At 42.9% G+C, this 26444-nt stretch overlaps 1 long non-coding RNA gene across 1 annotated transcript; it reads left to right on the top strand.

Annotated features, from left to right (window-relative positions):
• The first annotated feature begins 192 nt into the window (after window positions 1-192).
• Window positions 193-26225, top strand: LOC309656301. Its single transcript, XR_014261277.1, has 2 exons — window positions 193-8035; window positions 8178-26225. It is a non-coding gene; the product is annotated as an uncharacterized lncRNA (long non-coding RNA).
• The last annotated feature ends 219 nt before the right edge of the window (window positions 26226-26444 follow it).

The raw sequence follows: 26444 nt of genomic DNA, 5'->3' as shown, positions 1-26444 counted from the left end.
AAATTTACATTCTACCCACAGCTCTGTGGCAGCAAATCTTCACTGTGAAATCAACAGTTCCAGGAGAACAGAAGGTAATTCACCTCCTCCAAAAACACATGGCCACTTCAGGGCACTGCACACATTTTCACTCTTTGCGGCAGGTCTCCTTGGATGACTGTGCTCTGCTGTGAGTCTGGGAATTACAGGACAACAGAACACAAGTTGAAACACAGCAAGGACCCATTATCCTGTGGATCTGGTGTGCTGCAGGCTGCATTGCACATCACACACACAGCGACGTGTTGTCCAACCTAAAGAATCACAGCAAGAAGACTCTCTTGGCTGACTTTGTTCTTTCAAGAGCGAGCTGAGTAGGGTATAATTTAGATCCTGAAGGTCAGGGCAGGATTAAGAGGAGGAACCAAGACCCATAGACTTAGCCCATTTTAATTGGCAGAGAAGGACCCAGAAGGACAAGGACCATAGCACTTAGCAACTATTTACTCAGCACCCACTAAGTGCCCCACACTGCTGTAGGAGCTCAGGGCAACAGGGAGATGGCTGAAGCTGACCTCAGCATGTCCTCATGCCCTCTGATTCATAAGAGACAGGCAGTGAGACATCACCAGGGAGGAGAGCTATTGAGGGTCCACGCTGCACCTGGAGAAAAGGATAAAATGGCAGATCATCCCAGTCACAGGTGACACCTGGCCACAGGTTTTGCCTTGTCCCTGGAGGACAACACTATAATAAGACTTTACTGCAATATAAGGTGTATTCTTCGTTTTACTAAATGACGCTCTTACACAGTGGTTTTCAATCCTAGCTGTACATCAGAATTACCTAGGGAGATTTTTTTAATCCAGATGCCTGGACCCCACCCCAGACTAATTAAATCAGACTCTCTGTGGGTAGCACCCAGGCTTCAGTATTTTTTTTCACTTAAAATATTCATTTAATTATTTAAAATAAATAATATAAATGTATATGACATACATATATACACATATGAATATATGTATACAATCCTATATATACAGTACATTCTCAATTATTTAAATAAAATTATATACATGAAACAACTAGAAAAGTGTAGAGCAACATTAATATTGATCCCTTTTAGCTGCAAGACTATAATTCAAAGTTATTATTTTCTTTTATACATGCTTCTGTATCTCCTTCCAATAGTGATAGGATAGAGTGTCTTATCCTCTCTTTCACACACTCAGAAATTCCCACTTTCTTGCCCTTGTGCCCTAAGCTCCTCCATAATGGGCATCCCGCTTATCTCTGCATGCTAATTAATCTTCATGAATCAGTTCAAATTTCATCTCCTCCAAGAAGCTTTCCATAGGACTTCTGGCTGGAAATCATTTTTACCACGTCTAAACTGTCATAGCACATTATCTCTACCTTCTTTATGGCCTTATCACTTTCCTTCTTGGATTATAACTATTTATGCATATCTTATGATTCAATGTATAATAGAATTTAAGTTCATTGAGAAAAAGGATCTTTTAAAACTTTTTTTGTGTATTTCATAGCATCTAGCTTAGTGCATAGCATGTGTGCTTAAAAAATCTGTTGAATGAATAAATTTATGAAACTACAGATAACAATCAAAATTAATAATTCAATAATCCAGAATTTAAAAATCAAAGTCAATAATTCAATAATCCAGAATTTACTTTGTAAAAATTTGTGTTCATATTTCAGAATATTGGCTAATTAAGCTCTTTCTTTCTTTTTTTTTTTAATCAGTCATCAATTTTATACACATCAGTGTATACATGTCAATCCCAATCGCCCAATTCAGCACACCACCATCCCCACCCCACCGCCGTGGGGTGGACCCCACCCCAGACTAATTAAATCAGACTCTCTGTGGGTAGCACCCAGGCTTCAGTATTTTTTAAAATTCTCCAGGGGATCCCCATATGAAGCCAAGACTGAGAACCACTGCATCGAGGTGATTGTCCTAATTACCCTCCAGCTTTTCTCTGCTTCCACGGCCCTCTTATCTAAGCTGTTATATTTCCTTTTTATTTTTAGTTTGTTCTACTTTGTCCTTTCAGTAGATAATTCTACAATACCCCATTAAACCTTTTTTCATGCTTTAACTTTGCTTTTTCTCATTTAATTTTCATTGCCCGCTCCACTTACTCCATCCCTCCATTATGCGTATTTTGTACTGTGTTTCTCTAGAACAATGTCAACACTTACAGGGCTCTTGATATGGGCAGAGTACTACAGGAGGCACTTAATTGTTACTAAAAATTATATCCAGTGCAATCATATTTTCTGTTCAATTCTGTGTGACTGTTATGGCTCAGGTCCCGTGGAAGATGGGCATTTTGGCAAAGTCTAGCTCCCTTCCTAGGAAGCAGCTCCCTTGGTATATAAATAAAAGATCCAAAATAAATATATTGCAACAAAAAAGAAAAGGAACATCCACAACTAGGTGGGAAAGGAGATTAAAAACTGTCTGAATCTAAATAGCAACATCTGCCTTGCCAAAATCTTGGTCTCACTCTATGAGGGAGATGCTGCCATTTGCAGCAGAAAGAAAAAGTCCCTAGATTGTTTGTACTACTGGTGAGGCTGCTCTCTGGGGGCAGAACATCTGCTGATTCAGGCTCATATCCTCGTTGTCCGCAGGCAAGTCCAAGAGCACACAGGCGAGTCGCTGAGACACTAAGGTCTGAGATGAGGAAGAAAGGGCCAGGAGACAGTCCTGGAAGCAGACCCTTCAATCTTCAGGGGAAGCCACGCAGCGCATCTCCTGCCACTAGGCTGCACAGGTAAGAGAAGCCTTGGAGCCTCAGAACCGCAGGCCCTGCACTTCTTCCTGGGCCAGGTGAGCCCCGGAGAGCCCAAAACATTGTCAGCCCCATGGAGCCCAGCCTGGCACTGAGCCCACCATAGAAGCCAGTGGATGTTTGCCCAATAATTGGGTGAATGAATAAATGACTTCCCTGATGAAATGACTCCTGGGAGAGAAGGTGGGAAGATGGAAGTGGAAGGTGGTTGTGTAATCCCACCCTGGTAGCTCAGTCCCTTGATGCTCTGATAGGGCTCCTCTCTCTTCCTTTTCCCTTAATTTTGTTTTTCAGGAATCAAGCCAGATGTCTTGTTGGAGCAAGTAGAGATGTTTGTTCCTTTTAGAAGAAGCAAGATTTTGCAGTGCCAAATGACAGGGACAGGGAAATGAATAATTACACGATACGCAGGTGTCAGAGGGACCAAGATGGCTCCCTGAACTTTATAAACCAATGAGGAGACTTCTATGGCTCTGGTCTCCAGAACAACTTTACTTGTAGAGGCCAATTCTCCCTGGAGATTCTTGAAACTACAGTGAAAGAGGAGGGACTTACTACTCGCTGCCCTCCCCACGGTGCAACTCCTCTGGGTCCACATAGGTCACAGCAAAGCCTGCCCCTTCCTCCCACCTTCCACACTCGTGAGCTGACCCCAAGTGCAGGTCTCCCTGGAGATCAGTCACAAGGTGTATCCACATCCATTATTTTAAGACCGCACGAGGCAGTATTATCCCCATTTTATTGTCTAGAAAACGGAGGCTTAGAGAGGTTAGGTGACTTGCAAGTAAGTGGTGGTGTCAGGTATACACCCAGTTCTTCCAAGCCTAAATCCAGCGGTCTCTCCACTACAGCACAGCTGCCCCTTGAGACTAGAGCAGGCAGTGAAAAACAAGGACTCGTGGGTTCCAGGACCCCTTCCAGCCCAGTGTGTAGATGGTGTTCTATCTGAGGGTTGTCCGAGCAGAGGTGGGGTTACCCAGCTGCTTGAGCTCAACAGTCTGTGCAAATTCAAAGAAATGGCATATGAGTTCAAAGAACTCACTTGAAGAACAGGAAAAGCAGCTCTCTGCTTGAGGTCATGGGGAAGTGAAGGCTGAAACGTGGATGAGAAGGCTTGCAAAGGTCCCTTCTCCCTTCAAATCTTTCATTCTTCCTTCTGTTCTCAGTGAGGCCAATAAACACATCTTCCTCCATTGCTATGTAATCTATGTTGATTTGCCTGGGACTCCCCAGGCAGCACCCTGGCTCTGGAAATGAAATATTAACTACCTCAGCCTCACAGCCATCTCTAGCAACCGTACACTAATGGAAAAGCAAGAAGTGCTCGTGGCAGCTTGCGTATTGAGGTCAGCAGTGTCTTTCTTAACCCTCTTCTGTCTGGTAAGGCTGAAGGGAGCAGAAGTTTCTGTAATGATATGGCCTATCTTTAGAGCCACAACCCAAAGACTTGGGATCCTTCCTATGGCCATGATCTTGGGAATGAGCTCCTTAATGTCTTCCTCCGCTCCTGGGGTGTTGTAGACAGCAACTCACTTTCAAGTCAGACTTCCTGTGGGCAGAAGAAATCATTTCACTTCAATCAGCATTTTTGAGGACCTTTATGGGTTCAACGGGTGCTTTGAGGGGGATTACACAGGAGATAAAGACAGACCAAACAACAATTGTGAGGCTGCACTTATACATCGTAAAGCATACAAAGGCAACTCCAGAATTTCTACAAAGGAGGGGCTAAGGGGCTGCAATCTGGTTGAAAGATGTCTCAGGGACTTGCCTCGAGGCAGTATTTTCATAGCACATAAAATTGGGAAAGATTTCAAAAAATGGGAGGCTGATGGGGATTATGGAAAAGGATGGATAAAGCCCCCTCCAAAGCAGTCTTGTCTCTCCTACTAACTGTCCAAGTCTCAGGTGTCCTGATTTTTATGTAACAATGTCAAAAAAGAAGGAAACTAACAAATAGCCAAGCAATGAGCCAAGTGTTCGCAAATATAATTTCATTTATCCCTCACAGACTGGAAGGAAACATTGACTCTCCCCAGTCACATGAAGGGACAGACATCTCCCAGGACCTGGGAAGCTGTGGCCTAATTGTTGACCTGGACACAGAAAGAATGAGTACAGGGAACACAATCTGTGCAGAGCCTAAGAAAGAGGGAGTCCAAGGGCAGGGCCCAGGAACACTTTCTACCTTCCACCTGGGCACCCCACATAGGCTAGTCTTGTGTTCGAGTTCCATCTTGCTCCTGCTGCAGGCCTGGGCCAAGCTTCTGCAGCAGGTCCCAACTCTCCCTGACCAGTAGAGCATGTCTCCTAGCCACAACCTGCCCCAGCTACCACCAAACCGAATCATCACCTGCTCCATCCCCTCTACTGTCTTCCACCTCTGCTTTGATTTATCGTTCATATGGACTCTCTCCTCGTCAGGCCTAGAGGAAGGTTGTTTTTGTTCATTAGCCAAAAACTCTTAAAATTACCTCTAACCTGTGGCAGATAGAAATCACAGTCGTAAACGTAAGCACAGTCTTGGAATTTTTCAGAATGACTTCCTAAATAATTTGGGAGAATTCAACGATAATTATCTAAGAAGACAGGCTTATTTGAGCCCTGCTAACTGTTCTTTTGATGTGAATGCAGCTTTAAGCCTACAGCACTTCCTCCTGCCTCGGGGCTTTTTTTTTAATACGTCCTCATTTCTTATATAGAATGTTCTTTCCCTACACTTGCCCCCGATACTTGGTGTATCAAGCAGAGTCCCAGCAGGAGACAGAGGGCACTGTCTAAAGGGTGATCAGAAAGAATCTAATGAAAAGGACATTTGCAAAGGTGTGGGCAGGTGTTATAGACTGAACTGTGTCCCTCAAAAAAAGATATCTTCAAGTCCTAACCCCCAGTACCTCAGAAAGTGACCTTATATGCAAATAGCATCATTGCAATTGCTGTAATTAGTTAAGATTGATGTAATTAGTTAAGATGAGGTCAGACCAGAGTAGGGTGGGCCCCTAAGCCAACATGACTGATGTCTTTGTAAGAAGAAAGCCGTGTAAAGACAGAGACACTGGGAGAATACCATGTGACAGGAAAGGCGAGCCAAGCTAAAGAACACCAAGGACTGCCAGCAAACCACCAGCCGCTAGGAAGAGGCAAGGAAGGATTTGTCTAAAGTTTTCGGAGAGAGCGTGGCCCTGCTGATACCTTGATTTCAGACTTCTAGCCACCAGAACTGGGAGACAGCAAATCTCTGTTGTTTTAAGCCATCCAGTTTGTGGTACTTTGTTAAGGCAGCCATAGGAAACTAATACAGCTGGGTTACGGGAAACCAAAAAAAGACTGTGAAACACCCTAAGTCTGGCAACAGGAGAATTGCTGCCACCCTGGGCCTGAAGCATGAAGTACAGGAGTCTTTACCAAAACCTGCAGCCTCTGGCAGAGGAAAGCAGCCACAGCCAAGGCACAGCCTAGCAGGAAGGAATCTGGGGTAAGAACACCCCACCTCACCCTCCTCCTTCTCTCCAATCTCCTGATGGTGCCGCCCATTGGCCAAACTGAACAGGATGCCAGAGAGCAAGGGAAGCAGGTGGACGCTGTCCATTGAGATCAGCCTCCTAGAGGAGGAAACAGAGTGATCTGGGGGGACAGACTCTATCCAGCACACCTGGATAACTTCCGCTTTTAAGTCTCAACTGCAAAGTCACTTCTTCAGGGAAGACTTCCCTGACCTCCTGACCAGATCCTGGCCCCGTAACGTGCTCTCTTAATTCTGCTTCTGCAGAGTACTTGTCACTCTGTAGCACTGGAGAAATTCATTATGCAAATCATTAGGTGATGACTGGCTCTCACGCTAGAAACTAAACTCCATGAGAGAAGAGACCATATCTGTCATTCATCAGTGAATCCTCAAGGTCTGGTGCATAGTAAAAATGACTAGATTTATAGGATGTACCAATAGGCAAGCAACCTGATATAAAAAGATCAAGTAAGCCCAGAAAAGTTGCCCTTGGCAGCTCTGAACAAACTATAGAGAACAGGCACCATTGTATCCTACAGGTAGAGATAGCGCACTTTGTAATACCAGAGAACGTGACCACCTTGAGTACTTGCTAATGGTCCTCTAGAAATGGTGGGTGAGATAGGCAGTTGGGTAAATGAGATGACTAGGGTAAGGAGAGCAACTACCATGAGGTCAAGCTAACTTGAGCTTGCTTCTATCTGAATCTTCAGGCCAGTCTGGTCCCAGTCACACTGGGGAAAACAAGAAAGCTCAGGTGGGTGTCTGCTCTACTAGCGTTGGAATTTAGGTCCTGCACCCATCCTCAGATATTGAACGCCTCTTTGCTTACCAGGTGACCCTCTTCCCCACTTCAGCTGCACCTTCTAGTTTCCATTATTAATTTACCTGTTTAATTTCAATATTTCATAGACTATTGGCCTTGAAACCCAAATGTGCGGGTCCCAAGAATTCAAATACGCCTCTCTTTTGAAGTACATCTAAATTTAGGCTGTCATAAACTGGAGGGTAGTTGTGGTTTCTAAGTTTTGTACAACACTTTACTTTGTGTAATTCAACATAAGTGACCTAAGAACCTTACAGAAAAGAAGATAGATGAGCTCAATAAAGATTAGGAAACTGCATTAAATTTGGAGACAGTGTTTCATTGGATTGCTCTTTTATACTTGGATGAATCACCCTTATCCAACTTTGCCTGGAGGGAGTTTGGAGTAAACACAACAACACCCACAGTCCTTGTGCACACACTATCGACCTCCTCGTTTGATGGGTCTTTTGATTATGGCTGTAAAAGTCAATAATTCTTCTGGGTATTAACGCTTAACATCACCACAGTGCATACAACATGTACCTCTAACATGAAAATGAAGCAACTATACCAAGCTTAACTTCTAGGGTGGGAAGCAAAAATCTTGTGATCAACCAAATAAGCTGTGTTAACCTCCTCTCAGTTGGCCTTATTTATCGGACCATGTTATTGATCTTGAAGGGCACTGTCATCTCATTAACAGTCAGCAGGCTCTGCGTGCTTCCTGTGATTGACAAAACCTCTCTGGGTAACAGAACAGCTGCCAACAGGGGCTGGTTTCCTCAGGCACAAACACATCACAGAGAAGGTGTTGACTCTGAGGAGGGACTAGGCAGAGGACGAGTTGGGAAGCAGAGCTGTCCCTGAGTGGAGCCATGCAGAGGGTCTGCTACCTCATCCACCTCACCCTCTTCTGGGCAGGTAAGGCAGATCCTGGAACCTCAAAAGAGCAAGACTCAGTGAGGCATCAAGGCTGCCAGGGCCTGGCCCTCGAGCACAGCGCCCCTTACTCAATGATCTCAGCCCCAGTCCTCACTGAGCCCCCCTGGTGTCTTTTCTCTAGGAGTCATGTCAGCTACCGTGTTGGTGCCTCAAGACCAAGCAAGGAGTGTGTCTGTGGGGGAACCTGTCACCCTCAGGTGCTCCATGAAAGGCGAATCCATCAGTAACTACTACACCTTCTGGTACAGGAAAACACCGGGTAACACAATGACTTTCATATACCGAGAAGGGGGCACGTATGGCCCTGGTTTCAAGGACAACTTCCGAGGTAAAATTGATTCTTTAAACAACCAGGCTGTGCTGAATATCCTGGAGGCATCAGAGAGAGATGAAGGATCTTACTACTGTGCCTCGACCACCACCCTGCTGTGGGTTCACTTCTGAGCAGCTCAAAAAACATGGAGATCTAAGTGGAACAGCAGTTCTAACAAGATCATGACTTTCTCCTGAATAAATAGTTTAAGAAATGGAAGCCAGAGAAGGCTGATATTCATGCCTTTCCTTCAGGTTCACTGGCTCACAGCCTTCCCATGCACTCCAGTGGTGCTCAGATAGGCAACCCCCAGTGGGGTGTGGCCCGGTGTAGGGCAGGAGAGAGGAGAGACAGAGTCAGAAATTGTAGCATTTACGGTACACTCTTAACAGTTTTCTTGGAGCTTCATAAAAGATTTGGCCACACAGCCTAAAGTACTTAGGATATGACATAAAGAGGCACTTTCCAAAGTATGACTATGGTGATGTCCAGTTTCTCCCCAACCGTATACACCAGGAATCTAGCTGTTCTCAAGGACAGGGGCTGAGAAGGTGGGAAGACTCCTCCCTTCCTTCTGCATCAATGGTACACACTGTCTGTCATCTTCCCAACGTGGATGGCAAGACTTAGTCTCTAGCTGGCTGTACTGTTTTGGACTTTTGCCCTCCTTTCCCTCTCTACCTCTTTACTTCTTCTTCTATATGTTCTAGAAACAAAACATTGAACAGTTTTTTCCCACTGGCATTTCTTTGTCCTTCTTTGGACAGCTCAGTTTAAACTCCACTTTTATCTTGAGCAATGTACTTTTCCAGATTTAGACGATTGACAGCCTATTCTGAGGCTGAACCTGTCCTTCCTTCTGGCCTCGCCTAGAAAAGCTACCATTCACCTTACTGAATACCTTATTGGAATTGTGGTGGTGGATGGGTATGTTCGGTCATTTGATTATTGTGATGGTTCCGTGGGTGTATGGGTATATCTGAAGTCATCGGGTTGTGTGCTGTACATATGTGCGGCTTATTCATAAAGATCAATAATCTTATCAATAATCTAATCAAAGATCGTGCTGTCCGTAGAAGTACAAAAAAGCTGACAAGTGTTTGCCAGACACACACAGTTACACAGTTGGTTCCAGTCAGGGATCTTCACTGGTCCACCAAGCCTCCTCCCAATCTTCCCATCTCTTGTGATTTTGCCTGACCTTTCATATATATGTATATATATATGATAAAGAATGACATTTGGAAGCTTTATGTAGATGTTGTCAAAGTTTTGGAACCATAGTTTTAAAAGACCCACAAAATGGATTCCTAGAAAGAGACCCAGTGGGTCCTTCTGACAGAGACCGGGAGAATGTCTTTGATGAGAAGGAGGAGGGAAAACATCTGGACAAATTCATAAAACTGTATGTTAGCTGTAAGAATGATTAATACCTGTTGAGTGTTTACTATATGCCAAGCACTATTCTGAGCACTTTACATGTGTTATATGATTTAATCCTCACAATAATCCTATGATGCATTTTCTATTATTATCCCCACTTTACAAATGAAGACACTAAGGCACAGAAGAACTAAAACACTTGCCCAAGATACCACTGGTAATGAGGGAGGGCGACAGATTTCAGACTCCGGAGCTGAAGGACACAGCATGTGATTCAGGAGGTTGGGGGAGGGTGGTCCATAGAGGAGACTGTCCCCAGGATGTGTCAGAAATAAGGGACAACAGGGCTGTGCCCTCGCCACCAGACCTGTTCAAAGCAATGCTCCGTGACCATCTGTCAAGAAACTGGGACAATGCAGCATGGGTCCCAGAGGATTTCTCGATGTTTTCTAACTCTGAGATTTTGTGATCCTGACACACGCTTCACTCTGTCTTCTAAAATTATCTTTAACTCTTCATCTTTGAAACCAGGATAAGAAGAGTTACATCTTCAGAGATAATAAGAGTTCCATCTTCACAGTGTTGTTAAAGGCAAATGATAGAGAGGAAGTAAATTGCATTGCACATGGTAGCTATGCCATAAATGTTACTTAACATAAGTAAAGTAAAGGGCCAACAATAAAGTGGAATAATTGAGGAGAAAGTGAACTAAATTACAGAGTGCCAAGATGCAACCACTCTGCAGGTGTGGACTCACTTAATCCTCATGACAGCCCTGCGAGGTCTTTATTGTCAGCTCGGTGTCACAGATGGGGAAACTGAGCCTCAGAGAGACTGGGTAGTTTACCTCAGTTTCCAGAAGCAGAGCTAGGATCTGGGTCAGAGGCAGACAGCCCTGGTTCTGGGCTAGGGGCTGTGGGATATGCTAAAGAAATACATCACCTATAACAATGCCTGAATTAGAGAACGGCTGGGAACAATTGTGTGAAGTCCAGTCATCTGTGTGATGCAGAGGTTGCCCTTGACTCCTTGGCCAGTCCCAGGGAGAGGGAATGGGGGTGGGGTACCTAACCCCTTCCACCTCCACTTCTCCCTCCCTTGCTTTAAAACACCAGTTGCAATTGCAGCTTCCAGGCTGTTCTCCAGAGATTCCTCACTCCTGTGACTGAAGGAGGACCGCAGCTACCCAGCCCCCTCCCACTTCCACTCCTGAGCCCACCCTTAGGTCTGCAGCTTGTCTCCCAGGCCACAACGTGGGAAATGGGCCGACATCCTCCTCCCTTCTGATGTTTGTCAAAGGCAGCAGCTTGTTGAATTCTCTTAAGAGACTCTAGGGTGCTAATGCATTCACTGCCTTCTTCTCGCTTTCTCAGAGGCCTGTCTGGAATGGCAGCTACAGGAGTCTGGGGCTAGTGTGATGAGAGCTGGAGAAATTCTGTGGGTCCCTGGAGGGTCCGTAGAATTGCCAACTTTACCATCCATATATATCTGCACAGTGAGACAGAGTGTCCAAGTTTGTCTCTTCCATTTTGACTGACTTATTATCACTTATATCGAGGCAGCAAAAGGGCTCAAGATCTATCATCCACAGTTCTCTGCTTTCAAAAATGAGGAAACTGACACCAGAAAGCGCTGCGGTGAATTAAAGTGTGGGAGCCACCAAGCAAAGAAGAGAACTGAGCTCAAACAAAACTTTCCCCACTCTAAGTAGAGTCTTAGCCCCCTGCAGTGCCTCAGACAGAAAGTGCTGGCTAATAAATTCTCCACAGCAACAAGGTGAAGAAACTCTGGAATTGAGGCTTCTTTCCTACTTCTCAATTCAACATCTTGCCTCCAAATATAAATTGAAATCATGGGGTTATACATCTCTAATATTTTTTGGTCAGAGCGCTTTATTCTTCCTCCAACAAATACCATCTCTCCTCTCTGCTTAATTTTTCTCCATAGCATTTATTACCATTTGATGTGCTGTATATTTTACTTGCTTATTTATTTGTTGTTTAGCCCTCCACTGACTGGAACACAAGCTCCATGATAGCAGAGATTTTGTCTGTTTTCTTCACTGCCTTAACTCCAGCACTTAGAATAAATCTGACACAACATGGGCACTCAACAAACGTGTTGAATGAATGAGTGGGTGAAATGTGTAATGAATGAGTACTACATACCCTGCACTGTGCTGAATACTGGGGATATAATAGTGCACAAGACTGGTGACAACTTTGCCCTCAGAAATGCTTTATCCAAGCCTCATCTATCCACTAACAAGATTTTCTGATAATAGAGCACTCTAGAACACCAAATAACTTACTCTTGGAGAGCAGACATAAGTGCTCCTACATTCCTTGGACATCCCCCCCATGACAGGGATAAATGCGGTGGAGCAGTGGAGGGGCGGGGATGGCAAGCTTTCTCAGTTTCACCACATTTTCTCTCCTTTTAATCCTAAGGCCCCAGGCCCCGAGTCTTGGACTCTCAGGGAGAAGGTTGAACATTTCCACTTTATTTCACAAAGGAAATTTGCAAAATCTCTCTCCAAACAGACTGCTGGAGCAAGCCATCTCTCGTAACCAAAAGGCACCATGACACATTTTCCTAAACAAAGAGCAACTCCTAACTCCCTCTCACCCTACCACCACTGTCATCAAATGATTTTGGAATTCTTCAGGAATGCAGAATCCCTCAGGGTCTTGTGTTTTTAGCAATTCACACATACACAAACACATACACTCTGAATGGTAACAATGTATGGTGGCATGGATCAAACACTGGAGGAAATCTCTGAAGGCACAGCCTAGATGCTCAAGGCTCCCAGGCGCCAACACACACATGCAGTCAGAAAAGGACCTGCTGACGGGACAAAGGAAGTCAAGCCACCCTGCAATTGCTCCTATTCATTTTAACGAGGCAGGCTCTCGAACTCTGTGTTTAAATAAGAAATCGAACAGCCCTAAGTTTTCTATTGCCTGCATACATGTGGGAGAATAGGGAAAATTTAACGATCCTTTTCTGGCATAAGGACAAAGCCCCAAGAGTATTTATAACTTTCAGAAAAAGAAATGTCATTACAAATACATTACTAGGGCAACAAATTATAAGAAAACCAGTCCAAAGTGTAGACTTTGGGAGATTAAAGCTACTTTCATAGAATATAACAACATCCATTTATTTATTCAATAATAATTTATTAAGTAGCTACTTTGTGCCAGATACTTTTCTAAACATACTGGGAATACAGAAGCTCAGGAGTTTATTTTAGTGAAAATAAATACAAAATAAAACAAGTAAAATATGTTAGATGGTGATGATTGCCATGGAGAAGACTTGCAGGGAGGGAGAGAGAGTATGCAATCAGGGGTCTGAGAGAGACAATTCTTTTAAATCAGATGGTCAATAAAGGTTGCAAGGAGAAGGTTACATTTCAGCAAAGGCCTGGGATGAGCAGTAAGGTATATTTGGAGTCTGGATGTTTGCTGGAATTTTCTGTTTAGAAATAATATTTTCATGTCCAGTTTTATGACACATAAAAGTACCAGCTTTTCTGTAGCTTGGAGGAATAGGCAACAGTATTTTCTTCTTCTCTTGCTGCGAGCTCTTTCACCAATCGTTCAGACTTTCATTTTTCAAAACCACGTGATGGAATTCCATGAATTAGCACAAGTGGAGAGGAAGCCATACAGAAAAGGTCAAAACTTAGGAGATGAAAAGGAAGATGGTGGAATTGGATGATTGACAAATGGAACATGGGGCAGGTAACATTGAGCCCTTTGCCTTTTCTCCCTCCTTAGGTGACCACATTCTATGGATTGATGTGTGTCTTCCCAACCATAAAAGGAGAGCATACGAATTGGATGAAGAATTTCTCTTGCTGGTCCCCAAGATGACGCTACTCCAGCAGCCCCAGGAGAGAATCTGCCACCTCATCTACACTTGCAGATCCACATGCCTCCCAAAAACTGTCCCAATAGACAGGGAAGCTGACATAAAACATGTTTACCTCAGTGATGTTCTTGGTCTTTCCTCGTCTCCAGGAAGCCAGCCACAGATAACCTGAGGAATTTGGAGTAACTGTGGAGAAAGCTGGAGGGTTTTCACAATTCCTCGCAAAACTTTAGGGATTCCGCCTCCAGGACTTCTGGGTGTGCTGGGACCACAAGGCCCAGGGTAGGCCTCGGAGTTGGTTTCCATCCTCACTTGTCACCTAAGAGAAGTGAGCAATATTTCTCAGAGACAGTAGAAGGAAAGTCAGCATCCACAGAGAAAATACCAAAAAAAGCAAACAAACAAACAAAAAGCCCACATAGCCTGGGTCTGAGATGTCAGCAGCTCTGCCACATCCAAGGCCTGCTTGCCCATAAAGACTTCAACTGTGTCTGCAGAGCACGTTATGGTCATGAGTGACTGATGGAAGATTAACCACCTCAATTGCCTTCAGGAGGAAGAATAGTTTCATGCACCAAGTTTATAAATAAAAGAACCACAAAGGAGCCAATATTACTGGCACTACATGTTGAAACCAGAGAGTTGACCCAGTAGCAATAACACTCCTCTGTAATAAGAATTAAAATCTCTGAGTTCACAACTAGTCCTTTCTCAGCATCCAAACCATCATTATGTTTCACACATGAAGGATCTCCTTCTCAGCCCTACAGCCCTACCGCTATGCCCCCCAACACACAGAGTGTTAGAACGGTGAGAAACTTCAATCACCTCCTGGTTCATCCTCTTCCACTGAAGATGCAGAAACTGAGGAATGGAGAAATTAACTTTCTCTCCAGCCCACAGCCAGCGGGTGGCAAAGCCAAAGCCAACCCCTGGTCATAAATACCTCCCACCACACCCTGACACCAGGTTGCCATGGGAAAGCACCCTATTAGCCCTGTATTTTCAGTCTTCATCCCTGCTATGCTAGTCTCCCCTCTGGTCAGCTGGAGAATCTCCTTCTAGCCAAGCTGAGCTGGAGGAGTAAAAAGTCTCATGGTTGTTGCAGGAGTACAGAGCCTCAAAGTACTCCAGAGGGTCCACTACACTTCCACCCTTGCTTTCTACCCCTTTCTAAAGAAACTCTTTGAAATCTCAAATCCTGCCCTGGGTCCTTTTGCATTCCTTTGGGAGCCTAGCTCCACACTGAGTGCATAGCAGCTGTTCAGTATAAAGAAGAAAGGCTGGTCTCCCGCTCTCTCTTCTCCACCTAAGTAAACCCCACTCATTAGGGACCCTGCTCCTCACTCCCTGCCTTTGTCCCCGTGGCAGTACCTCTGACCCTTTCTACTGAGGAATAGACAGATCAATGGCCAGAGCCTGCCTTCCATTCAGAGACAAAATCTCCTCCCCAAGGGTGTGGAGAAAAGGGAACCCTCTTGCACTGTTGGTGGGAATGTAAACTGATACAGCCACTATGGAGAACAGTATGGAGGTTCCTTAAAAAAGTAAAAATAGAACTACCATATGACCCAGCAATCCCACTACTGGGCATATACCCTGAGAAAACCATAATTCAAAAAGAGACATGCACCCCAATGTTCATTGCAGCTCTATTTACAATAGCCAGGACATGGAAGCAACCTAAGTGTCCACTGACAGATGCATGGATAAAGAAGATGTGGCACATATATACAATGGAATATTACTCAGCCATAAAAAGAAACAAAATTGAGTTATTTGTAGTGAGGTGGATGGACCTAGAGTCTGTCATACAGAGTGAAGTAAGTCAGAAAGAGAAAAACAAATACAGTATGCTAACACATATCTATGGAATCTAAAAAAAAATTGGTTCTGAAGAACCTAGGGGCAGGACAGGAATAAAGATGCAGACGTAGAGAATGGACTTGAGGACACAGGGTGGGAGAAGGGTAAGCTGGGACGAAGTGAGAGAGTAACACTGACATACATACACTACCAAATATAAAATAGATAGCTAGTGGAAAGCAGCTGCATAGCACAGGGAGATCAGCTCGATGCTTTGTGACCACCTAGAGGGGTGGGATAGGGAGGGTGGGAGGGAGATGCAAGAGGGAGGGGATATGGGAATATATATGTATGCATATATCTGATTCACTTTGTTATACAGCGGAAACTAACACAACATTGTAAAGCAATTATACTCCAATAAAGATGTTAAAAAAAAATCTCCCCTTTCTTTTTCAGAATAAATGCAAGTCCACAATATGACAATGCTGTTAAGAAAAAGAAAGCTAATGAGTTGCTATAAGATTATAAGAATGGCAATGTTATTATACTCAGCACTGGTCAGCTCTTCCCACAGGGTCACTGGCCTGGCATGTTCCTGAATTAGCCTGAGTAAGTCTTGGAGAAATTAAACAGTGTTGAATTGCAGCCTGTGAAGAGTTATTATACAATGGAAAAGAAACCCACTAGACTGGAACGTGTGTTCAAAACCTACTCTTGTCGTGTGAGAACCTGAGCCCATCACCTCCCTTCCCCAGGCTCATTTACCAGGGTAGGAAGCCGGAACTGATACAGCCTGAGGTCCCTTCCCTTCTCACCTTCTGTGATGCTGTGATTAGTCATCCCTATTTCCTATGAGCTGAGAAGAAGAGAAAACATTCTGAAATTTCAGCAAAAAGAAATTCAAAATGAAAAATCTCCTTGAAATGAAAGCCATCAACAGCTGTAAAGAGGTACCAGTAAAAATAATCATTGATGGCCTACAGTCATGGGGTACTTTTGTATGTGTAAGTCGCTGCTCAAAGTAGTTTACATGTTTTAATTTGTTTAATCTTCAAACAACCCATTGCTACTATTGTCCTTATTTTGCAGAAAAAAACACGGAAACAAGGCGAGGGTAAGGCATTGCCCAAGGTCATACTACGGGTGAGTGGCTAAGCTTGGACACAAGCTCAGGCAGCCTGCCTCCAAAGATATTGTGCAACCCAAGAGGCTCCATTTTCTGGAGCTTATTAAAACCTGTCTTTTAAATCATGTCTGTGGGCAAAAGAGTGGGTCCGATACCTGCGCAAAGTCCTTTCTGACTGTAGCAAGCTCTAGTCTATGAAAAGAAGCTATGCAAGGAGTGAAGAACTATCTCCTGTTGGGTCCCCCATGATACTACCCTTACTTTTTTTTTTATTGGAGTATAATTGCTTTACGACGTTGTGTTCGTTTCTGCTGTACAATGCCCGTGCGTAAAATAGTAGCCAGCGGGAACATGCTATAAAGCACAGGAAGCTCAGCTCGGTGCTCTGTGACGACCTAGATGGGTGGGATGGGGATGTGGGGAAGGAGGTCCAAGAAGGAGGGGATATGGGTTATACATACAGCTGATTCACTTCATTGTACTGCAGAAACTAACCTTACATTTTGCATCCAAGAAGTCTGATAGCTTCCATGGTGTGTTTGTGGGCACTTTTCCACCCTCGGTCTCCACCGTGGGATATCTGCCTGGGCTGATCTTCCTTGTGCTATTCCTCTATGGTAATGCAGGAGTCATCCTTTCTGAGATAGTGTCATGTCTGTCTCTTGCAGTTCTTATCAGTGCTTCCTTTTTTCCAGAGGTCCAGTCACTGAATCAGCTGGGGCTTTGCGGGGGAACATGAGAGACCCTGGGGACTCCCTAATGGTCACCTGCAATGCCTCTGGGTTTAACTTCCGACTCTTCTGGGTGAACTGCTACCATCAAGCTCCAGAAAGACCACATGAATTTGTTTCTAAAATTAGTCCTTCGGGGAATGTTAAGGATTACACGTTTTCCATGGAGGGAAGATTTGCTACCACTAGGAATAACATCAATAATCATTTGTATTTACAAACCAACAGACTGAAACCAGAGGCTGAGTATTATTGTTCTTTCACCGCCATGAACCATAGAGAAACTGAAGGGGGTTGAAATCTCCCTGGTAGGCAGAACGAAAGGAGGAGAATCTGCATGTTAAGATCAGTGATCTTTCTCCAGCTGGATCTCCCCCTCCCAGATCTATACCTCCATCTTGATCATACTTGGGTCTACCTTTTATTCTCATCTGAAACAGTGTCTTCACTTTGCTCCTTTGAATTTTCCTTTCCAGTTTACTGCATCCAGGGGCGGTTGGGCCAAAGGGTGAGGAGAGATGTGATGGGGACACTAAGGAATCAGTCCTGAGTGACACTTCCAGAAGTCCTGTTGGCCAGAGGGATTGTTCTGAATGATGACTGGGTGGTCAGAAAATTAAACTCATACCTGCCTCTCAGATGAAGCTGACCACCCATCATGGTCACTTTTGTTAGCCCTTGACTTCTAGGACACTGGAGGAAAGAGACAGAAAGAGCAAAACATGTAATCATGCCAAAGTGAAAGAGAGATGAGAATGGGATTTTCTCTGAGTTCCAGATAACTCCCTTCTATAATCCTTCCCACGTTTTCAGATCCATGAAAACATCCTTATTGTGTTAACAAAAGCTTTCATGGCACAATTTAAGTAGGTGCATTTTCCTCTCTTAAATAGGTGGCAATATAGTTCAGATAACAAAAGTGATGTACAAAAATAAATTTGCTTATCATTCACAAAAATATTAAAATGTGTTGAACTTAAAAACAGTAATCTGAAAATGGTCCCTAACGTTGGCAAGTTCTTTTTACCTATCTTAATATGAACAAGTTTAAAAAAATTTGGTCTAAAAAATTTAGTCTATAAATTGCATATATGTTTTTATGTATGAATTCTTTTAATAGTAAAAAGAGCATGGGTTGTGGAATCAGACAAAAGCGAGGAAGAATCACAACTCCTCATTTACTGTAGGACCTTGAACAAGGTTGCTTAACTTCTCTAAACCTCTATTTCCTCATAGATAAAATACAGATAATAATACTTATTTCACAGAGTTATTGCAAAGATTAAATGAAATAATTGCTAGAAATCATCTGGCACTCCTGGGTGACTAGCACACCAAAGGTGCTCAGTAATGCTAATACTCTAACTCCTCAGCTCTTAATGGTCTGAAGGAGGGTGGTTTTAACCCAGAAGAGAGAAGAATAAAGGATCTAAAACGGGAGGAGGGTTTCCCTGGTGGTGCAGTGGTTAAGAATCCACCTGCCAATGGAGGGGACACAGGTTCGAGCCCTGGTCCAGGAAGATCCTACATGCCGTGGAGCAACTAAGCCCGTGCGCTACAACTACTGAGGCTGTGAGCCACAACTACTGAGCCCTTGTGCCACAACTACTGAAGCCCACATGCCTAGGGCCTGTGCTCTGCAACAAGAGAAGCCACCTCAGTGAGAAGCCCGCTCTCTGCAACTAGAGAAAGCCCGCTTGCAGAAAACAAGGCACAACACAGCCAAAAATAAAATAAATAAAATAAATAAATTTATTAAAAATAAATAAATAAAATGGGAGGAAACATTGACAATGACCACTACCATTTTTTCAAACCAAGAAGTCCAAATGTGCTGCCAGCATATTTTTCATAAAAATGTCTCATCAGGAATGTTCTTCCCACACGACCTCTCTAATTCTTTCCATGCATTGACAATAGTGAAAGTCTCAAAGACAAATCCAGTATTGGGAGGATCTAGGTCCCCAATAACATACTGTGTCTTCATTGTCCTTTGTCTGTACCAGATGAAGGTGGCCCAGGCCAGTCTCAGCTCTAGCAGAAATAACAAGGAGAATGAATTTTGCATGCCAAACTCTTTTCCAATAGACATGGTTCGGATGTCTAGGACAATAGCTACAAGGAACTCTCAGTTTTCAGAAAGCTCAGCCTTCGAGCTTTGAGGATATTCCCCTGCAGGGCCTTACCAGTCGTAGGCTATTTAATTAATGTACCTTACTGGAAATACAGAGATTTTTTTTCATCCTTAAAAAAGAAAGTATTAAATTTCATTACTAACCTGTGAAGGGTTACATTTGTCCATCCTCATGCTGCCCGTGCTTTCTTTCTACCTAGGGTTAGCTCACTATGGCGTTTGGCCAAGAAAACCATGTTCCCCTAAATGAATCCCAAAGATAAATATCCTCACTGCAGTACTTTGGCTTCTTCCATTAAAAAAACAAAACAAAACAAAATTAACTATACAGACCTTATCCAGGGGAAATAGGAAGAAAAGCCAGTGAATCAGAGCTGCTCTCCTGCCAGAAATGCATGTTCTGATGGGAGAAGATGGTGAAGGGTGTCTGCACAAAATCCCAAGTGGGAAAAAAGCTGTCTGAGATCCGAGGAAACTTCCGTCTGCTAAAAGGAGCCAGCAGCCTGTTGACAAAAAATCGGGGGCGGGGGGAGTCTGAACGCCTCTTTTTTGTGTGACTTTAGATAAGTCACTTAAACTCTTTGAGCCTCAGATTCTCATCTGTACAATAAAGAGTTTATATTAGATAATCGCTATGCTTCCTTCAACACTAACAAGCTATAGGTCTCTGTCCAGCAAGAAAGAGAAGGAAGCAGCTGTAGGACAAAGGGGATCAAATTTCACAGATTCCCAAGATTGCGATGCACAGATTCCTGCCTGGCTGATTCCTTTATGTGACTCAGTAAGGATAAAATCAGGAAAAGAACTAAACAAAATAACACTCATGATTAATCAAAGGGGATTGAGAGTCATTGCTAACCTCACACCTGCCTTGCTTTGCCTCAGCTCACCTCCCTTGGGATATTCCTCCTCCTCTTTAATGCCGCATCAGGATTTTTCAAAAACTGTGATCACTCAAGGTTGAAGCTTTTCATCTCCCATGTATAAAAGGATATGCAAAGAGAGTTCAGTCTCCTGTTGAGTCTCTGCCAAGGTCTTAGCCTGGCAGTTCTGGGAAAAGAGCCAAAGACCCCATATTTCTTGGCTGTTAACATTCTCCCATCTGTGCTCAAGTCAGCAGGCTGGGCTTCAGGCTGTGGCTTGTCTGTAGTCTTACAGATAAGGAACTCTAGGTTTTCTAAAGGAACTCCTAAGAATGTTTCTGCAAGAAAGTAACTTGGCTCTCAAGTAACCAGACAGAGGATTATCTGGTTATATTTGGGGACAGTAACAAAAAGACCAGGAAGTCTATATTCTATATTATAGCCTCAGAATCCAATCTTATAAACCACTTCAGGTACTGATATTAATTAGATCTTAGGTAATGTTCATAAATATCAATGTCATCTGTGTTCCCAATACAGGGTGTCCTACATCGTACATACGCAGGTGGAAAGGGTAATGTCCTCAGGTATGATAACAGCCCTGAACAGCATTCAAAAAGGAAAGACCTGCAAAACACAAGACATCTCAATGTGTTTCTGAGCCAGAGGCTCCGCTAAACAACAGAGTCGGGGATCAGACCAATTGTCCACTGTGTCTCCCTGATTGAACTCACACAAAATAGCAGCTGCTATTTTTACTCCATGCAAGGCATTCAGACCCAAGTTTCCTGAAATGTTGTTACCAATATTCTGATGGAAAAGTACATGTTCCAAACTGTTAAATCTGACCATTCACTAAGCATGGAATTTCCTCTTTTTCTGTAAATGTTCTAGCTTATTTTTATTTTCTAGTGTTTCCTTTCTGAAGCTAATTCCCAAAGGGCTCTCCTATGCTTTCTCATTCCCATTACAAGGTCACCATACAAGTTGAATATTTTAATTTCTTCAGACACCTCTATGGAGAGATTTCCACTTCCATTTCTCTGTTATCCCAGGCACCTACCAGGAGCAAGGAGCTCAAGCTCGGACAACCTTGGGATATACAGCAACAATAAACATGCTCTCCATGTCTTTGTTCCATGGCCAATTACTCAGTGTCTTCGGTGGCATTTGTTTCTCAATATTTTTCTCTAATCTTGATCCTTGGGCCTCCACTTTATAAATTCATACTTTCTTCTTTGAAATCCTCCCAGCCTCCCTCACCCTGAGCTTTACCGCTTCCAACAATGACATTTCTCAGATCATTTGCATCTCAACAGGGAAATGATGCAAAACAGGTCCCTTCCTCTTCCGGTTTTTTGCTTCCCAGTCCTACCCCTACCCATTCAGGTCTGGAAAGTTAGCACCACCTTGCGCCATTCATGAGCATTTTCTCAGAGATCTGTTTCCAGAGAAGCATTTTGCATGTTCTGAAGGGAGAAGATGGGTGAAGGATATCTTTTTGGGACCAAGCCTGAAGTCCACTGATATTGTGACTCTTGAAGGTGCTTGACTCAGGAAGACTGAAAGTTTCTACCTAAATCCAGGTCCAGCTACTTCATCACTGTAATTTGCCATTGGAAAAAGGATGGGCTATCTACATATCACTCCTCTAAAGGCACAGAACTGAATCTTAAATTCTACCTGATGTTTGGATTGTGAAGCTCCAGGACAAAGGTTGGGATGCACCAGTTCTGTGAACTCTAAAGGGAGCTGGCCAGATCATATGCCTTCAATGGAAGAAAGAAGCACTGTCACCTTAGAAACTCCAACTCTGGTCTACTTGTGTTCTCTGACACCACACCTCATACTATCATGTATTTATGGCAGATCTGGTCTACTCAGAAATAACCTGGACCAAGTCAACATAGTCTTTGTTAGTCTTCAGACTCAAGTGAAGTAAGGGAATCTGACTCCAGAGTAAAATCTTCCCCTCTCTCCAGTACAGGCACCAAGGGCTACGTATGGAGCAGGTCTCTAGCCACCCCATTTTTACATTTGGATGTATTTCTCCCACTTCCTGTACATTGTTTCTTTGTACAAAGAATTCAGTAATAAAAATTGAGACTCCATCCTACATACACTGATTAACTCAACTATCAGTGCAGATTGAGTGTACGGAGGGAGGACAATTTTGTACCAAGATTTATTTATCTCTGTTTTCAGGAAAAAAACAATAGACACTTTCTCCCTACAATGGCTTTCTCACTGATAGATTATTTGCCACAAGGGATTCAAATGGTTCTGCCATTGCTTTTTGGCTTCCACACCCCAAGCCGTCTGGTCTCCATCACATCTGAAGGAGGATCTCCTTGTTCAACATTGTTGATGCCATCACACTGATCCCAGAAGTCAGACCTGACTCTACAGATTAGCTAATAAACCAGGGAAAGCCCATGTTCTAAGAGAGAGGTGGAAAGTGGTGGGATGGATGGGACCTGGGTGCTGGGAAACTGCTCAAGTCCACTGCTGATTCAGTCTTCTCACCACCTGCCTAATGCGTCCAAGAGATGCGCCTTCCTTGTGAGGTACCAGAGACTCAGAATGTCCACATCCTGTGGTTCCTGTACCCTGTGACACCCCACATTTGAGTTTCTTTCCTATTCAGAGAACAAAAGCTGCTGGCTTTGGGCCAGTTCACAACAGATGTAAGGCACAACCGCCAACTACCCAGGAAGCATCCACCAGGGCAGGGCATGAGAATCTGCTTCTTAGAAATTCCCATTCTTGTGGTCCCATCAATCATCTAACACCTGCCCAAAGAGAAACTGAGAGACTTTCTCCTGAGCATCTTCAGGGATTGAATGCTTCCTGTTGGGAATTGAGAAGGCTGAGTTGCGACTAAGTTTAAGAGACTGAGAGTTAAGGGAATTATTGGAAAGCAGGTATTACTCTATATGTACTTTAGGCACACCTGCAAATCTATCCAAAACTTTGATACAATGTCTTCCTAAATCACTGACTTTGCCCACCTCACTCTCTGAATCCACGTGGTGATCACACACTGGACAGTCTTTCAAAGCCATGAGCAGCAGGACCTTTCCTTTCTCCACATGCAGGACAATGGGGCTGGGGATTCTGCTCATGAGAATGTTATTGCTAGTTTGTGCCAGGTCTTGTAAAGATGTCCTTGTACTCCAACTGTCTGTAAGAGATTGTACTTTGACTTTCTCTAAGGCCGTAGATCTCTTTTGCTACCTTTGTGACCTAAGAGAATGGTCCCTTCTGTGTACTGCCTACTTAGTAAAGCAAAGAAAAATAGAAAGCACACGGACAAAGTAAAAGGAAAGACACAAAGACATTAGTACGAGGGAGAATACTGTTGTGGACTCAGAATGTTTATCACTTGAATTGAAATTAACCTGAACCTCCTAGAAAATAACAAAAATGTCAATATTAGGATATGTATTTTCTTAGTGCTTCTGAAAGAAAATGTGTGCATTAAAGGAGTACAGAATCCTTGAACCTTGCAGTTTTCACTAAAAGAAGTGCTTAACTGTGGCTAGAATAATCCAGTGTCTTGGCAGTAGCTAAGGGAAGCTGCAGCTGCCAACCCTTTGCAAACTGTAAAGTAGGTCACCCATAGCTCCTTGTTCTCATCTTTCTGGGCCATTTTCTTGGACCCTCCTTCCCATCACATCCCTCATACACTTCTATTCTATTCCCATCAAAACCTGGTATCAAGAAATAACCCGAAACTAGTTCATACTAATTTAGTGAACAATGGAAATCGATGGAGGCTTTAGGTTTTCTAAGGTTGGGGTGGGAGGGAGGAAACATTTTAGTAGAGATAATTTATTTTAGTAGAGATAATAGCCAAAAGCTAAAGACTAAAGAAACCATGGCAGAATTTTCAAAGCTTGAGAACACTGCCCACAATGAAAGATGGAAGTTTGTTCTCTCTTTGTTTGGAGGCTCAGTGTGGAACAGACAAAGTCTGGAGTCTGGAGTTTCCCAGAGCAGGCAATTCTTTCCCCGTGTCCAGGAAGACAGAGAACATTAACCTGTCTACAACAGAGGACAGAACTGGGGCCAAAAAGAAAAAAAATAAAAATGATAGATAGATGGATATAGAGATTTCCAGATATAGATATAGATGTAGATAAGGGAAAAGATTTCATCTCAATAGCAGGAATTGCTTTTTTACAGTTGACAGCCATTCAGCAGTGAAACAAACATGCTTGTGAGAGTGTAAGTTCAGGTGGGTGAATACACTAGAAAGGTTGTCCTCATTGTTTGGGAGCTAGAACTCAATGACCTGAGTTCTTTTCCTCCAGGAAATTCATTATAGAATCTATGTTGAAAGACAGTCAGGACTGCTACCAAAAAGCAGCTACAGTTGCTACTTTGGTATATCCTTTCCCAGTTTCTTTTTCAATGTATAAATTATTACACACTCTGTATATGTAATTATACCCCCATATACACATTTGTATCTTTTTGAACATTATAAAATCAATTCTCTATGTTATCAGATACTTTTTCTTTTTCTTTTTTTTTTTTTAAACAACAGCTCCTGTTTATTTTTTTATTTTTATTTATTTATTTATTTATGGCTGTGTTGGGTCTTCGTTTCTGTGCGAGGGCTTTCTCTAGTTGCGGCAAGTGGGGGCCACTCTTCATCGCGGTGCGCGGGCCTCTCACCGTCGCGGCCTCTCTTGTTGCGGAGCACAGGCTCCAGACGCGCAGGCTCAGCAACTGTGGCTCACGGGCCTAGTCGCTCCGCGGCATGTGGGATCTTCCCAGACCAGGGCTCGAACCCGTGTGCCCTGCATTGGCAGGCAGATTCTCAACCACTGCGCCACCAGGGAAGCCCCAGATACTTTTTCTTAACAGAATTTTTAATAAGCTACATTAATATTGTATCCAGGAATAGCTATGGTATAATCAGTCCTCTTATGGAGAATTTAGGCACCTTCTACATTTCTCCTATTATAAGAATTGCTGTGATGAACATATCTGTATATAACTTTTCATTATTTAAAATTATCATCTGTGTATATGAGTAAAACTTCATATATATATATGAAGTTTATATGTATGTAAGTCTCACTTTCTCTCAATTAAAGGATTCAAAATAAAGTTTCTTAGCCAACTTGATTATATAAACCCGAGGAGGGATAGATAAATTGCCAAATTCTTCTTTAAATTTTTAATGTATTATTTTGTTACACATGCATATTTAAAATCACATTTCATATAAAATAGTATATTAGTTTTGAAATACTTGTCTTTGTCTATTCTCAGAGTTCACAGAATGTTTTTTCAAATTCCTCACAAGCATCTCAAATCAATGTATTTGTCATCAAAGAGCTGCGTTTTTAAATATTCAAACATTTTTTGAGAGCAATCAAACTCACTTGTATCTAAATTGCTTGAATTATAGCACATTAGGAATCCATATATGAAGCTATCACTAAAATATTTGGAACCACAATATCTATTCACAAAACATTAGGACTGTTCGTTGCCACTTCTCCTGTAAGTGAATATTCATGATTTACACACACACACACAAAATTTACTTTAAAAGATTTGTTTAGGACTTCCCTGGTGACGCAGTGGTTAAGAATCTGCCTGCCAGTGCAGGAGACATGGGTTCGATCGAGCCCTGGTCCGGGAAGATCCCACATGCTGCACAGCAACTAAGCCCGTGCGCCACAACTACTGAGCCTACACTCTAGAGCCCCACAAGCCACAACTACTGAGCCTGAGTGCCACAGCTACTGAAACCCGCGCACCTAGAGCCCATGCTCTGCAACAAGAGAAGCCACTGCAATGAGAAGCCCGCGCACCACAACGAAGAGTAGCCTCCACTCGCCACGACTAGAGAAAGCCCACACGCAGCAACGAAGACACAACGCAGCCAAAAATAAATAAATAAATTTATTTTTTAAAGTAAATGAATAAATGAATAAATAAATAAATTATTTTTTAAAATAAATAAATAAATTTATTTTAAAAATAAATTAATTTTTTAAATAAATAAATAAATTTATTTATCTTGATAAATAAATAAATAAATTTTTAAAAATAAATACATAAATAAATTTATTTTTTAAAATAAGTAAATGAAAGATTTGTTTAAACAATATTGAACACTTGTAA

This window comes from Balaenoptera physalus (genome assembly GCF_965194825.1).
Source record: "Balaenoptera physalus genome assembly, chromosome: 2".
Classification (NCBI taxonomy): Eukaryota; Metazoa; Chordata; class Mammalia; order Artiodactyla; family Balaenopteridae; genus Balaenoptera; species Balaenoptera physalus.
Note: the sequence above shows the minus strand (reverse complement) of the source record. Positions and strands in the feature narration are given on the sequence as shown.